Here is a 14,620-nt window from a genome sequence, read left to right as displayed (position 1 = left end):
AATTGAACTCCAAAGGGAGTTCTGGCCATCACATTTAAAGGGACAGCACACCTTTTCGATTCCTTCCTTCCATAGGAAATAATGAAGGATAGGGGCACCTTCTTTGCAGGCTCATAGAATTGGACCCCCTGGTCCAATCCTTTTGAAACTTGGGGGGTATTTTGGGGAGAGGCACTAGATGCTATACTGAAAATTTGGTGCCTCTACTCCAAAAAACACCCCCCCCAGAGCCCCAGATAACCACGGATCAATTCTCCATGATTTCCTATGGGAATAAATCTCCATAGGGAATAATAGAGTTCCCAGCAGATATTTCCCTCCCCTCCCCCTGCTTTCTGATGACCCTGAAGCAGGGGGAGGGCCTCCAAACCTGGGGATCCCCTGCCCCCACCTGGGGATTGGCAACCCTACCCGTAGGACAGGCTCAGGATGGGCTACATCATAAAAAATCAACAGTAAAAACAATAAAAGACCAATATAACTATATAACATCTAAAACTAGAGAATGACAATAAGCTAAGATGGCAGGTTCTGCCTCACAGACATGGCCTATTGTCCAAATCCAGTAGATCTTATAGTACTGGGATGGAATGAAGGAGGGAGGCCAGTAACAAGTGACATCCACTGCCTCAGCTGAAAGTCTGGTGATAGCCATTAAACCAAACAAAAGCACATCATTAAAACAATTAAAAACAAACTAAAATACACATACAGTACAATAAATACGGCAGGGAGATGGATCACTGGGGGATCTTGCTATCATGCCAGTGAGTGAAGACTTTTTTTGATTCATCTGAATCAAAAAAAAAAAGGCCTTCACCTATTGGCATAAGATAGCAACAGGAGACAGATAAGTCACTCTGGGGACAGAGTTCCAGAGTTTTGGTGCCATAACAGTGAAGGCTCTATATTACGATTAGTTGCAGTTTTGCTTATTCCAGAGAGAGAGAGAGAGAGGCTGGGATTCATTCATTAACATCTTTTATACCAGGAAAATACCACAGGAACTTAACCCTCCCCTTTCAAACCATGGGCCCCACTCCAAACTGGACCCTCAACAATGTAGAGAAAGAAAGAAAGAAAGAAAGAAAGAAAGAAAGAAAGAAAGAAAGAAAGAAAGAAAGAAAGAAAGAAAGAAAGAAAGAAAGAAAGAAAGAAAGAAAGAAAGAAAGAAAGAAAGAAAGAAAGAAAGAAAGAAAGAAAGAAAGAAAGAAATCCCAAAAGCATCACATCTGCTCTGAGTCCACTGCCCTGATTTAAGAACCACATAAGATGAGGCCTTCACCAGCCCCAAGCCTGAGGAAGCTATTTTAGATTTCTTTCATCCCCTGGACAACTTTTTGTCTTTATGTCTTTTGCTTCATTTTGAGTGTCAGGAGGGGAAAAAATGATTTATAAGTTTAATAAACAGTTTAATAAATAAGTTTAACATTCTGGGAGTTGGGTCAAGCAAATCTCAGCCAACTAGGCCAATATGTTTTGGTTTCTCCAAAAACTGAATTTCTGGATTTTGAGATGAAGTCAACAAGGCAAGAAAAACAAGAAAAAAGAGGAAGTCCAGTCGGGAGTAAAGTTTCCTGCCACCTTTTTTGAAGCTCAAAAATAGCTCCTCCAAAACCTCAGACAACAATCTCAGTCAAATTATTCTGAGTTTCCCACCAACAATTTTATTTTTTCTTTTCAATGTCTTTTTTTGAAAACGTAATTAGGGGAAAACTCTGAAGGCCCCATTAGAATAGCCACAGACTGTGGGGTTAGCAACAGAGGCCAAGTTTCCTCAGTCAGCTGTAGCCTTTGGATTGGTGAGTAAAATTGGGTTTTGTTCTTAATTTCTTATACATCTGAAAGACGGAAACAAAGGGAAGGTGGAGGGAAAGTGCTCCTGAGAGGAACCCTTTCTCTAGAAAGGGAAGGGATGGTAATAGGTTTGGGCCTAAGGAACAGTATTTCTATTTGTGTTCCAGTTTCTCATCCTGAATTCAGGCCTCCCAGCAGATGCTGAATCACAAGACTGACTTGCTGTTCCTTCCCTGCTGTACGTCATTGCTTAGAAAAGACTTTGGAGGCTTGAGGAAAACCCCAGCATCGTTGCCAGTCTAGGACATAAGTAATGTAAGGCTTGAAGGAATCAGAAGGAATCCCTAGCAGCAGTTTCCCTGCACCTCAATGCCCAGTTCAGATTCTCCCAGGGGAGCAGTTTGGGGATATGAAGCAGGAAAAACCAAGCTGAAACTCATTTTTGCTTTTTTTGGGAGAGGGGAGCTAAATTAACCGCATGCATCAAAGAGACTCATTGGACAATAATTGTCAGTCATTTTTTATTTAATATATCCCATATTAAATTAACACTGACAAAGAATTGTTCAGAGTTTACCTTTGACACACCTGTATTAATTCTAAAAATGTTTCTCTTGACCTCTCAGTTCTGACATCCTTCAGTGGACTGCCCTGTGTAGCTGTGAGGCCCAATTCTCTGCAGGGAAGCATGTAAGACCCTGAGCTGAATATATGATTTGGGAATGGTTTGAGGGTCTCTTAGAGCAGAACCTATCCTAGCTTCCCTGACATTTTGACAAGGAATCTTGAGAGTTCAGAACCCTTAGAGAAGACCTATAGATAGGTCAGCTAGCAGGTCAGCTAGCTTGCCCTCTCAGCCTACGGGAAAGGACTAGTGTCAACCTTGCCTGAGGCATGGCAGGTATTGTGGCCTGGGGGGTCCAGATGGGACCCACTACCTCTGACCCTACCACCTGCCCTTCCCCAGCTCACTGCTTTGTGCATGCTTTCCCACCAACATTCCTGGCTCCACATGCTTCCCAGAATGGATTATTGTGGCACTCTCAGCCACCCAGCCTGCCCAGCACAGTTGGGAAGAGGGCACGAGAGGTGGGTGAGCATGGGAAATGGGAGGGCTTGCAAGTGGGTATAAGATGGATGCACAGGTGGAGGACAGCACAAGTGGGTGGTTGGGGAAGGGAGGCACAAGCAAGGGGGGCTTGTGAGCAGAGGAGAGGACACATTCCAGCTGAGCAGAAGAGGGACACATTCCAGCTGAGGCCCTTCCAAAACTTGGAACCAGCTCTGCTATAGGAGCTTCAGATTTCCCACAGCAACTACTGCTGGGCAGACAGAGAAACAGGAGGCATCTCCGTGAGGTTCTGTGCTTAGCTGGGGAAGATGGAACAATCCTCCATCTGAACTGCAGCTGACATTCTCTCTAGCTCCCCTGCAGCAGAACTATCAGGTGGTGGGTATGCAAGATTTTCAGATGTGCAAAAGCTTTAGCTCTGGCAGGGAAAGAATCATGGCTTTCCCAAAGGCCAGTGTGAAACTTCAGGAGAGCTGGATGACTCCCTGCTAAGCTGCAGTTTCAGGAAAGTTGTGAAGCACTCCTAGTTCCTCTATCTTAACCTAGATGGCCCAGGCTGGCCCAACCTCAGAAGCTAAGCAGGGCTATCCCTCATCTGTACTTGGATGGGAGACCACCAAGGAAGTCCAACACTGCTAGCCAGAGACAGGCAATGGCAAACCACCTCTGTTTTCACAAATTGGGTGCAACTTGATGGCACTTTCCATCACCATCAGTTCTTCTGGAGCTCAGTGCTCTGGAAGAAACTGCATACTTTCCACCTAATTTCAGAGAAACTAGAAAGCTCCCTGTAGTACTCCTGGGCTCAGCCTGAAATTGCAGCCAACAGACAGCTATGGCCAAACCACTGCAAACCTTGAGAGGGCTGTGGAGCCCAGCCTAGCCCCCTATTGCAGACCATAAAACCTTCATGCCCACAGTGGGACCCACCATCTACCTAAAGGGCATGAGGGTTTTCTGGTCTAAAACAGCTTTGGATCACTTCCAGCTTTGGATTACCTCCATACCCAGCTGCCAGTCTGAGAGAGTACTGAGCTTGAGCAACCAATGGACTGATTTAATATAAGGAAGTTTCATGTGTATGAGCTTTAAAAGCATGGAGGGAACAGTTTTCCCTGCTTTCCCAGAGCTACAGCTCAAAAAGACATCTGACTCATCTCCAGCTAAGTACTGAGCTTTCAGAGAAACTGTGGTTCTTCCCCATACCTTAGTTATTACTAGCAAAAAGTTTTAACATGCTAGAGTTCTTAATGGCTTGAGAACTGAATCATGGGCTACAGAGAAGCTAAGGAGATGCCAATGAGATTGTCCCATCTGCAAGATTTGAAAACCTTCTTCACTAAGAGGAGGGTGTCAGAAAGGAACCATAAGACAGTAATTTTGTGAGTGCCAATCTCTGCTCTTGATAACTGTGTTATCAAACCCAAATATTCATAATAAAAAGTTTAAAACTGTTTCAGAACCACTCAAGTTGAATGAGAAGAGCTATTTTTGGTGTTTATTTCTAAAATTAACAATTCCACATTCAAAAAGATTTATCTGCTTACAAGGAAGGCCTTCCTTAGAGAAATAGCATGCCCCCTTTAAGCACCTTCTGATACTCCCAGACATATTAGCTAAATGCAGGGCTTTTCTCTGGAGGAACATGGTGGAATGGAGCTTCAAAACCTCTTTGTGGAAACCAAATTCTCAGAAAATGTTTAAAAGTTCATGATAGCACCCATGTGTTTCTGCTTCATTTCCCTCTTGGGAGTTCCAGCACCTCTTTTCCCAGAAAAAAAAACCTGGCTAAAAAAAAAAGGGGGGGGGAGGTTCCAGGAAAACTGCATAATGAGTAGAAGTGAAAATTCCTTCTTTGGTCAGGAAGAATATTAGGAGGGCAGATCTGGGCAAGTCAGGTGGGTGGAATATGGCAGAAGATCTCTTCGAGGAGGGGGGTATTACATGCCAACTGTTTCAACCAAAATGTTAATATTCTTTTAAAAAAATTAAAATGCTGGTTTTTGAGGGAAAGGATGAGGAAGATAAGAACTTGAAGTGGGACGTTGATCCCCACTGTTCCCACCTAAGTTATAGGCATGCCAGCTTCCCATGACTCTACAGACCTTGAAAGGGTTCAAGGAACAACTGAAGTCTCTTTCTCATCTTCCCTAAAAGGCATCACTCAGTTGGACAAATCTCATCTTATCAGATTCAGGTGGGAACTGGAAATAATGTCCATTAACTTTGGAGTAATTTTAAGGAAGGGTTTACAGGGAAGGTCTGGCTTTCTCTGAGCCTTGTGGAAATCCAGCAGGGAGAAGGAGGGTTCCATGGCAAGGAACTGAACTTCCCTAAATATTAGTGAAACTCAGCTGAGACACATGACATCCTTGGGGAGCAACTCAGAATTGCTCCAGCCTCCTGAACTGGAGCTTCGGAGCAGACAGTTATGGTTTAACCTCCTCCTAAGAGATAGTCAATGCAAGCCTGTCCTGACCCCTAGATCTTTCCATCTTCTTTGACCCTGTTTCCCCTCAAAAATTCAAATCTCGTTCCTTATCTTTGCTCAATATTACTTCTAATATTTTTCAGTGTTTTTTCACTGAAAAAACAGTTCTCTGCTGCTCCTCTCTGGAGTCCTAGCATTCAGTAGGGATCTTCACAAATCCCAGGGAAGAACCAAGACCTTTCCAGTCCCCAAGTTCTCAACTAGTGATGCTATGTACCCTCATAGCACAATGTTGGCTTTAGAAAAGTTAGTGGAACTTACTGGCCCCACCCTTGAGATCACTTTCCTCCTGATATGGGCTAGACTGGAGCACTAGTATAATGCTTCCAATTTTGGACATGGCTTCTGGCCAAGCTGACTTCATGAAAACGCACCAAGAACTAAAATATCAGACAATCTCATTTGATCAGTCAACAGCAGAATTCTTTTAATTCAACTTAAAAAAATACTCTGACCATTTGTAGGGGATCTATTCCCAGGATTGCTTGCTAATGGCATAATCTGCAAATACTAGGAGGCATGATTCTGCTGCCACCTAATATCAAAACAGCCAAGTTTTCTACAAATTTTAATGTAATTATTGTGACACTGGTACAGCGGGAGTAAGTATGGGCTGGGGACCCCATCATGTGATTTGACCATGGGCCACAAATTTAAGAACCCCGTGGTGCAGAGTGTTAAAGCTGCAGTACTGCAGTCCTAAGCTCTGCTCACGACCTGAGTTCGATCCCCGGTGGAAGCTGGGTTTTCAGGTAGCCAGCTCGAGGTTGACTCAGCCTTCCATCCTTTCAAGGTCGGTAAAATGAGTACCCAGCTTGCTGGGGGGAAAGTGTAGATGACTGGGGAAGGCAATGGCAAACCACCCCATAAAAAGTCTGCCGTGAAAACATTGTGAAAGCAACGTCACCCCAGAGTCGGAAAAGACTGGTGCTTGCACAGGGGACCTTTCCTTTTCCACAAATTAATGAAAATATGAGTAATGAATTCATGAATGGCAAACACCTCCCATATGTTTTAAAAGCTGAATTTCAATGCTGGATCATTTTGGTTCACTTTCTTTTGGGATTCAATTGCAGTTGAACACCTCACAGCTTCCCCATAAAGCTCTCATCCTTGCTTTTTTTCCCCTTCTCCCGCAGCTACTCAAAGTGGTCCTTCTCTTTTCCCCCTCATTATACCCTCTGCGAGCATCCCAAGCAATGGACTCATGACCATCGGGTGCCTCGCCAAGGACGTCCTACCTGCCTTGGTCAGTTTCACCTGGGAGGATTACAACAACATCAACATCAATGAAAAGTATGTTATGCAATACCCTACTATTGGCAATTCTTCTGGGACATACTCTTCAGTCTCCCAGGTGACTGTATCTGCTAATGACTGGCGAAATTTTCAACCATTCTATTGCAAAGCTGAACATGTCAATGGAACTGCACGAGTTATTCGTCATAGTAAGTGAACGATTTTGTTTTCTTTTGATCAACTGATAACATCCTGCAGGGAACTACAAGCCAACAGCCTCCTCCAACCATTAATACTTACATGCCATCCAACTACATGAAAGCAAGCTAGTGACTAAATTGCCACATGGTTCTTTGTTCTTAAGACAATGGACAATTATACGTCCAGCTCATTCCTAAGGTTTTTCTACATGATTAATTTCTGAAAAAGAAATCACAGAGACAAATATGAAATTTGATGTGTTAAAAATCTTCAACTTTTGCATTGAATTCTTGTCCCCTAGTCATAACTTTGGGTGAATGGAGTTGTGATTACTCTAGGAAAGGAACATGGTTATTTCCAGATGTGATCATGGTTCAGTGGAAAGAAGACATTATTTGTCCCAGGTTACACGCTTGGCATCTCCAATTAAGTGTAGGGAAGGACTTTTCTCAACTTGAAAGCACAGAGATGTATCACTAGCCAGAATACACTGCACAACCAGATGGACCAGTGAGTGATGTCAGGTATCTTCACCTATTCATATTCCCCATAGCAAGGGAAATGTGCCCTATGCACTCTCAGTAGCACTCTCTTCAGTATTATTTGTTTCTGGGAACTAGGGGCAGCCTTCAAGATTTAAAGCTGTGCTCATGAGACACCATGTACATATATCACTTGCTATATTTAGATTCTAAGATTAGCTTCTTAACTCAGAGTATGGGATCTTATCTATAATGAACTTTTCCCTTTCTTCCTCAAGTCTCCTGCACTGAACCTGAAATGATCATCCGTGCGCCACGCCTAGAAGATTTTGAGAATTCTGGCCGAAATGCCACCATTGTCTGCATGGCTGCTAATTTGTACACTACAAACACCAGAGTTCAGTGGCTGAAGAATGGACATGCACTCGACTCTGGCTTCGCCAACACTGGACCAGTCGCAGTGGGTCCCAGAGGCTACAGCGTCGTCAGTGAGCTCATAGTCGACAGGAGGGACTGGATCTCTGACAAGACATTCTCCTGTGAAGTGCGCAATGAGAACTTCACCAGCATCAAGAATATCAGCAAGTCCCTTGTCTGTGACACTGGTAATTTAAATGGTCCAATCCCACCTAATTACACTGGAACTCCAGAATCCCTGCCAATCAGTTGAAAGCATGTCTTCAGTAAGAACAGTTCAGAAGTTTGCCTCCTGAGAATAACTGGTGATTGAAACTGAAATTTGAGTAATGATTTTGCTCTGATGAGTTATGGAGGTGCAAAATGGCAGGAGACACCAACAGAGAGGACATGCAGGCTCATATTATTTTTTTAAAACTATGCATACAAAAACACATACTGAGTTAAAGCAGAGAAGTACAAGAAAACATACTGAAAATACTATTATGATTATTTAAAAAAACAGGCCAATGAAGCATGTAGAATTGTAGATTATTTTAAGCAGATGCGAAATATGAAGCAAAAACAAAGTATAAGAGGAGAGCCATGTTCTGGTTTACTGAGAGAAAAAGGGGGAGGGAAATTTAACCCAAAAAATTGACTCAGAAACCAAATATAGGGCCAATTACTAAAAACTATATATGAAATCTAAATATTATCCAAAAAATGCATGTATTTATTATCTAACAAAAACATCTATGGGCCCAATTGTAGCCTCATTACAGCATAAAAATACTATGTATACAAAAGGGAACTATTGCAAGCTGATGCATTTCAACCCAAATAGACCTTCTTCAATGTTCAAACAATGTCTATAAAGGCTCATGATACGATAGTAAATACAACATACAAGAACAATATGAAAGTTGATATAGGACCGAGAAAGTTTAAAAATCAAAAATAGATTACACAAGGCAAAAAAATGTTCATGAAGAGTCCTTGAATCTGGCTTTGTGCCTTTGTCAACTGCATACATGCAACTGTATTCATTCTGTTTTTATGCTGTTATATGGCTACAATTGGGTCCATAAATGTTTTTAACCGTTAGATAATAACTACATGCATTTGTGATAATCTTTAGGTTTCCTGTACTGATTTAGAATCATAGAGTTGGAAGGGATCTCCAGGGTCATCTATTCCAACCCCCTGCACAAATACCTCCCCCTAAATTCACAGGATCAGCATTGATTTATTGAGACACTGAATATTGTTTCCTGTTCACTGCATTGCAGGTCCTTGTGATGTGCAAGTCCATGTGGAGACCATCCCACCATCTTTTACTGAAATTTACCTGACCAAATCAGCCAAGCTAACCTGCAGAATCTCCAACATTCCCTATGATCAGGACCTTCAAGAACTGAAAGTCACCTGGACACGGGAACATGACAACACAGAGCTAGAGACTATAACTGGACAGGCTACAGTGCAAGAAGACAATTCATTTATATTTGTAGATGCAACAGCAACTGTGTGCCCAGATGAATGGGACAGTGGGGAGACCTTTAAGTGCAAAGTTATTATTCCTTCCCTTCTTCCCACAGCTGAAACAAGAACCCTGCAGAAGCATAAAGGTAGTACCTCTGTAACATCACTTAAAAAAAAAAAAAAACCATGCAATCCACTGTATATTAGCTTTATCAGGTTTTTGGCACACTTGGAAGTTGGCAAGTTACCCAAATGCCCAATGAATAATCATTTCTTTAAATCATTTCTACCCTCTAAAGCCTTTAAGGCAGCTCACAATAACTTCAGGAGTAAGAACTGAAATAATACATACATTATTATATAAAATAAAAGCCAAATCACAACAACCAAGCATCAGTAAGTAGCAGTAGGACAAACGAGTCACCAAATTTGTGTAAACAAGAAAAGGCATTTTAATTTGGCACCTAAAAAATAAATAAACTTGATGCCTTTCAGACTTTGCCAGAAAAGGGAAGTCTGCAGAGAGAGATGCTGCCCAAAAACTTTTCTGGCTTTAGTCAGTAGCACCCTAAGTTCAAAACACAGAGTCCTTCAGGCAACCTGGGTCACAGGCCACTTGGAGCTTTATTAAATAAGCCTGAACACCATGTGGCTCACTAAACTAAAGGCAGCCCATCAGCCATGAACCATGCAATCTTCAAGATGATTGGCTGTCCTGGCCAAGCAGCAAATTCTGGAGCCCCTGCTCACACTCTTTCTCACGTTCACTCATGCATACACACAGCAATCGGGATAGTTTCAGAGGGTGGCTGGGATGCTCTGCGCTAGAAGAGCTAGGTTCGAGTCCAGTAGCACCTTATAGACCAACAAGATTTTCAGGGTATCAGCTTTTAAAGTTGACAAAGGGAGCTTTGGTTGATTTGCCAAGCTGTAAGATGAAATTTACCAATCAGATGGGCTTCACTGTGCCACTTTATTTCCTACAGCCATTCTCAAAACATGCTAATGATCAGAGCTTTACTGAAGCCTAGCTATGGGTCAGAATTCTGTAAAAAGAAAAATCAGGCATAATGGATTTGCTACTCTTCATCTTCCTCTCCCCCCCCCCTCTGCTTTTGTTCCTTTCTAGCACCCAGATAGTATTCCTGAATCCTGGCGTCAGTTTCAGTGGGTCTCTTGGCCAAGCATGCTCCAGAATAGCCAGAATGGTTATGAAATGCCAACTGAATCATGATTTATTTCCTTTCCATAAAGCTACATTTAAACTCAAATTTAGTCCATTTAGCTGATTAATCCATTTTTCTTGTTACCATCCAGGTGGGACGTCCCAGGCACCTGCTGTCTATGTTCTCCCCCCACCCTCAGAACAACTGGCTTTGCAGGAAACGGCTACCGTCACTTGCCTGGTGAAAGGTTTCTACCCCAACGACTTCTTTGTAAAATGGCTCCGGAATGATGAGCCCGTGGGAGAGTCAGAGTACTTCATCATCAAGCCCATACAGGAATCCAAGACCCCCGAGCGGTTCTTCACTTATAGCACGTTGAATGTCAAAGAGCAGGATTGGAGTTATGGAGCCAGATACACTTGTGTAGTGGGACATGAGGCGCTTCCCCTTCATACAACTCAGAAGACCATAGACAAGAACACGGGTAAACCCACCCTTGTCAACGTCTCCCTTGTGCTGTCTGAAGCCACCAACACTTGCTATTAACCATCATTGCCATTTCTGTTGATTATCCCCCTGTTTCCACCGGCATCCTTCTCTTGTTGTCTTTCCTAAATATTAGATCATCAACATAATTTTTATTAAATGGAAAGGATAGGCAGACATCTTGGGGGGAGGGGAAGTCAAATATTGTCATTGGTTGGCTTCATCTTTTTGAAGAAGAATTAACAGTTTGCAATAAATTACATTTTTCAAGTCAAAAGAGAAAAACTGGATTTCTGTGAGGCTTGATATTACTTTCAGTTAATGCAGCATGAAATAAGTCACCCAATTCTGCTGGAATCTGGAGAGAAATAAAGCTCTGAAATGGCCTACAAATTCCCATCCAAATCCACTCTTTGTATAAAAACAATTAATAACTTGCTAAACCGAATAGTACAGTTTAAAAAAAAAAAACCCTAATAACACCTTTAACAAGCGGCAGAAGCAAGCATCAACAAATGATGAAAGCATCCACCGTAAATGCAATCTGATTTTAATAGCCACCGGAAGGTTAATAATCTTACAATACAAGAAGCACAAAAGCACACAGCAATAAAAAGCCAGGCTAGAGAAATTCTCAGAAAGCGGCATGCAAAGAGCAGGGTCGGCTTCTGGGCATTTGCAGGTGCTCTGTGGAAGCCCACCACAACAGTATACATGTTTACACTGCACCTATAGCCCTTCTGCTCCTTGTCTAATCTTTCGTTTCCCTTCCTTGTCCTTGGCCATTCCTCTCCCACCATTTCATCCCCGGCTTCATCACATTCAACATACACATCACAACAGTTATTGTTTCTTAATGGTACTAATTCCTGCTTCACGGATGAGATTTTTCTCATATTTTTTTTCTATTGGACTTTTGGGCCCAACAATTGTTAAATAATTTACAGTCATCCGAGAGCAGTTAGTTGTTAGACTCCCCCACAGCATTCTAAGGAAAAACTCTGAAGACGCAAGGACTTGGGTAGTGAAAGATCCTTCTGTTAAAGGGTATATGTAAAAGGAGTTCTGTCTTTCGTGTACCATCATTACCGCATTTACATGTAGCAAAAACCAAGGTGTCTAAAAAGAGCCATTTTTTTTCAACATCCACACACTAGACCGCAAATAAATATGTATGGCTATATATTCCATGAACAATAATACAGCTCTTCAGTTCATATAGACCCCTAGAAAGGGTGATATCCTTATGATTGTTTCCCAGTTAAAAGGAAGAAGATACTGACAAAACGTGCAGGCTTGTAAACAACAGTGATAACATCTTAATCATGACAAAGTAGCACTTCTGTGAAAACCAGAAGCCTTCCTTGGCGTTTCCCAAACAAACTTGCATTTGTAAAGTAACAACTGAACAATATTCTAATGATAACGATACCATCTAACTTATCTTCCACGCAACACTGGATGAAATCTTTTGTAGTTGCTTTGTAGATAAGAAAAACAATCTCAGCACACTCTTTCTAACTTAGATCTTGCATTAAAGATATCCAGAAATCACATCATCCAGCAAGAAAATGCATAATGATAACATGCAGGTGGCAATCTAACTGTTAGCTAAAGAAAAGTAGCACTTAATCTTCAATGCACCACCCAAATATACAACATCGTCATTTAATAAAAAGGTAAAGGTAGTCCCCTGTGCAAGCACCAGTCGTTTTCGACTCTGGGGTGATGTTACTTTCGCAAAGTTTTCACGGCAGACTTTTTATGGGGTGGTTTGCCATTGCCTTCCCCAGTCATCTACGCTTTCTTCCCAGGAAGCTGGGTACTCATTTTACCGACCTCGGAAGTATGGAAGGCTGAGTCAACCTGGAGCCAGCGACCTGAACCCAGCTTCCGCCGGGATCGAACTCAGGTCGTAAGCAGAGGGCTCCGACTACAGTACTGCAGCTTTACCACTCTGCGCCACGGGGCTCTCTTTGTCATTTAATGCCCCATACCTATTTACATGTTTATTACCTTATTTAAATTTCACCATTCCCACCTTCCAGTCTGGCTCAAGACAGCTTCTAGAAAAACCTGACATGCAAGTAATAGACAATTAAAATTTGAAATATAAGAAATTAACAGCCATGTAATTTCCTCCTCAAATACTATCCTTGTTAAATTTAATGCAAAATGTGCACCTAGAAGCAATAGCCTAGGCAATCCTCGGCATCTGCTTCAGGAGAACATAACGCTGGAGCCTCCAGCTATAAAGAATGGGCTTATCCTGTAGCCAGACAGACAGGAAAATGTCAACCAGGAAGTACTCATTAAACCCTTCTGGCCCTTCTTCTCTTTGCATATCAGAAACATTTTTTCATTACTTTCTGGCAACAGCAAACTATGGAAGACAGGACAGAATTTGAACCCCAACTCTCTGCCCCGCCTTATCTAAGAATTGTGCTTACCCCATTCTCCCCTCATACAAACACTCACAGAAAGTATGCCACTACATTGAACTGGTCAGACCTAAGTTCAACCCTCCTCCTCAGCCATAGAGTCAATGGTTGAGTCCAGATCGGCATTTTAAGCCAGCACAGGGATGGGACAGAGACGAAAAAAGCACAACCAAATGCACACATCTGCCTGCCATCCCACTCCCACACTCACCCCGTCCGTAGGCATCCCAGTCACGGCTCAACAAGACACCACTTCAGAAGTGGCAGCAAATTTTTTGTGCCACATGGTATCCGCCTCAGCAGACATCTGAACGCCAGAGTATGCATGCGAGGCACATTGGCGGTGTGAACCCACAAGACTGCCCCAAGCTGCTTCTGTTTTTTTTTAAAAAAATGCATTGATTTCAAGTGCATAGGCGCATGGGCGCATATGTGCACATGCGCATGACCAATACATGAATGGGGGGGAAAGAAACCCAAACCAAGCTACAGGGATAGTGCGGGACAGCCATATGATCACACAGAAGCGAATCCAGGGTGGGATACGGGCACTTTGAGGGGGAGCATGTGGATGGGCTTCTGCCGCTCCATTTTGATCCGGCCCAGTTTGGGACATCTCCTGTGTGCCCCAAGCTGCCAGTCTGGACCCAGCCAATGATTGGCTTTCGGTAAGCCACAGTCTTTGTCTTCCTAACCTACCTTTACAAAAGATAACTGAGACAGAAGTTGTAAGTCAGTTTATAGGATAAAAAGCTGAACTGCAGCCCATCTCCAGAGGATAAGCATTCACACCCTATTGAAAACCTTGAGCATCACAAAAAAGAAGGCACACATTGAAGACTGTGATATCCTCTTTGTCCCTCAGGGTGTCAAACAGGCGGGCCAGGGGCCGCATCAGGCCCCCAGAGGGCTCCTATCAGGCCCACGAGCAGGCCTGCTTCCTTCTCACTTTCTCTCTCTCTTGTTTCCTTCAGTTACCAGAGACGGTTACATAAAATATTGCAAGAGTGCTAATTTTTTAAGCATTTATTATTTAAAGGGGTTTTTTTAAAAAAAATCTTTAATTGCCCTTTATAAAGTTTACGTTTCCACTACATGGCATTACATTTTATGACACACATGGACCGACCCAACAAGGTTTCATTTATGTCAGATCCGGCCCCTAACTAATGAGTTTGACACCCATACATGATATTAAAGATCTCTCATTGGAATTCCAATTATGCAGTTAAACTACAAAACAGTCATGGGGGAGCCCAGTATGGATGGAGACTGCAGTGCTGGAGAATTGGGATCTAACACACCCATTTTCCCAGCATTAAAGTAGACCCCCTACCCCACACTACTTTAAGCCCTGAATGAAA

General features: G+C 42.7%; 1 pseudogene; it reads left to right on the top strand.

Moving 5' to 3' along the window:
• Positions 1–1,713: 1,713 nt before the first annotated feature.
• Positions 1,714–14,620, top strand: part of LOC132584621 (uncharacterized) — a 31,801-nt pseudogene continuing 18,894 nt past the window's right edge.

This window comes from Heteronotia binoei, chromosome 15, assembly GCF_032191835.1.
Source record: "Heteronotia binoei isolate CCM8104 ecotype False Entrance Well chromosome 15, APGP_CSIRO_Hbin_v1, whole genome shotgun sequence".
In the NCBI taxonomy this organism is placed as follows: domain Eukaryota; kingdom Metazoa; phylum Chordata; class Lepidosauria; order Squamata; family Gekkonidae; genus Heteronotia; species Heteronotia binoei.
The sequence above is the reverse complement of the archived record's forward strand: the minus strand, read 5'-3'. Positions and strand labels throughout refer to the sequence as shown.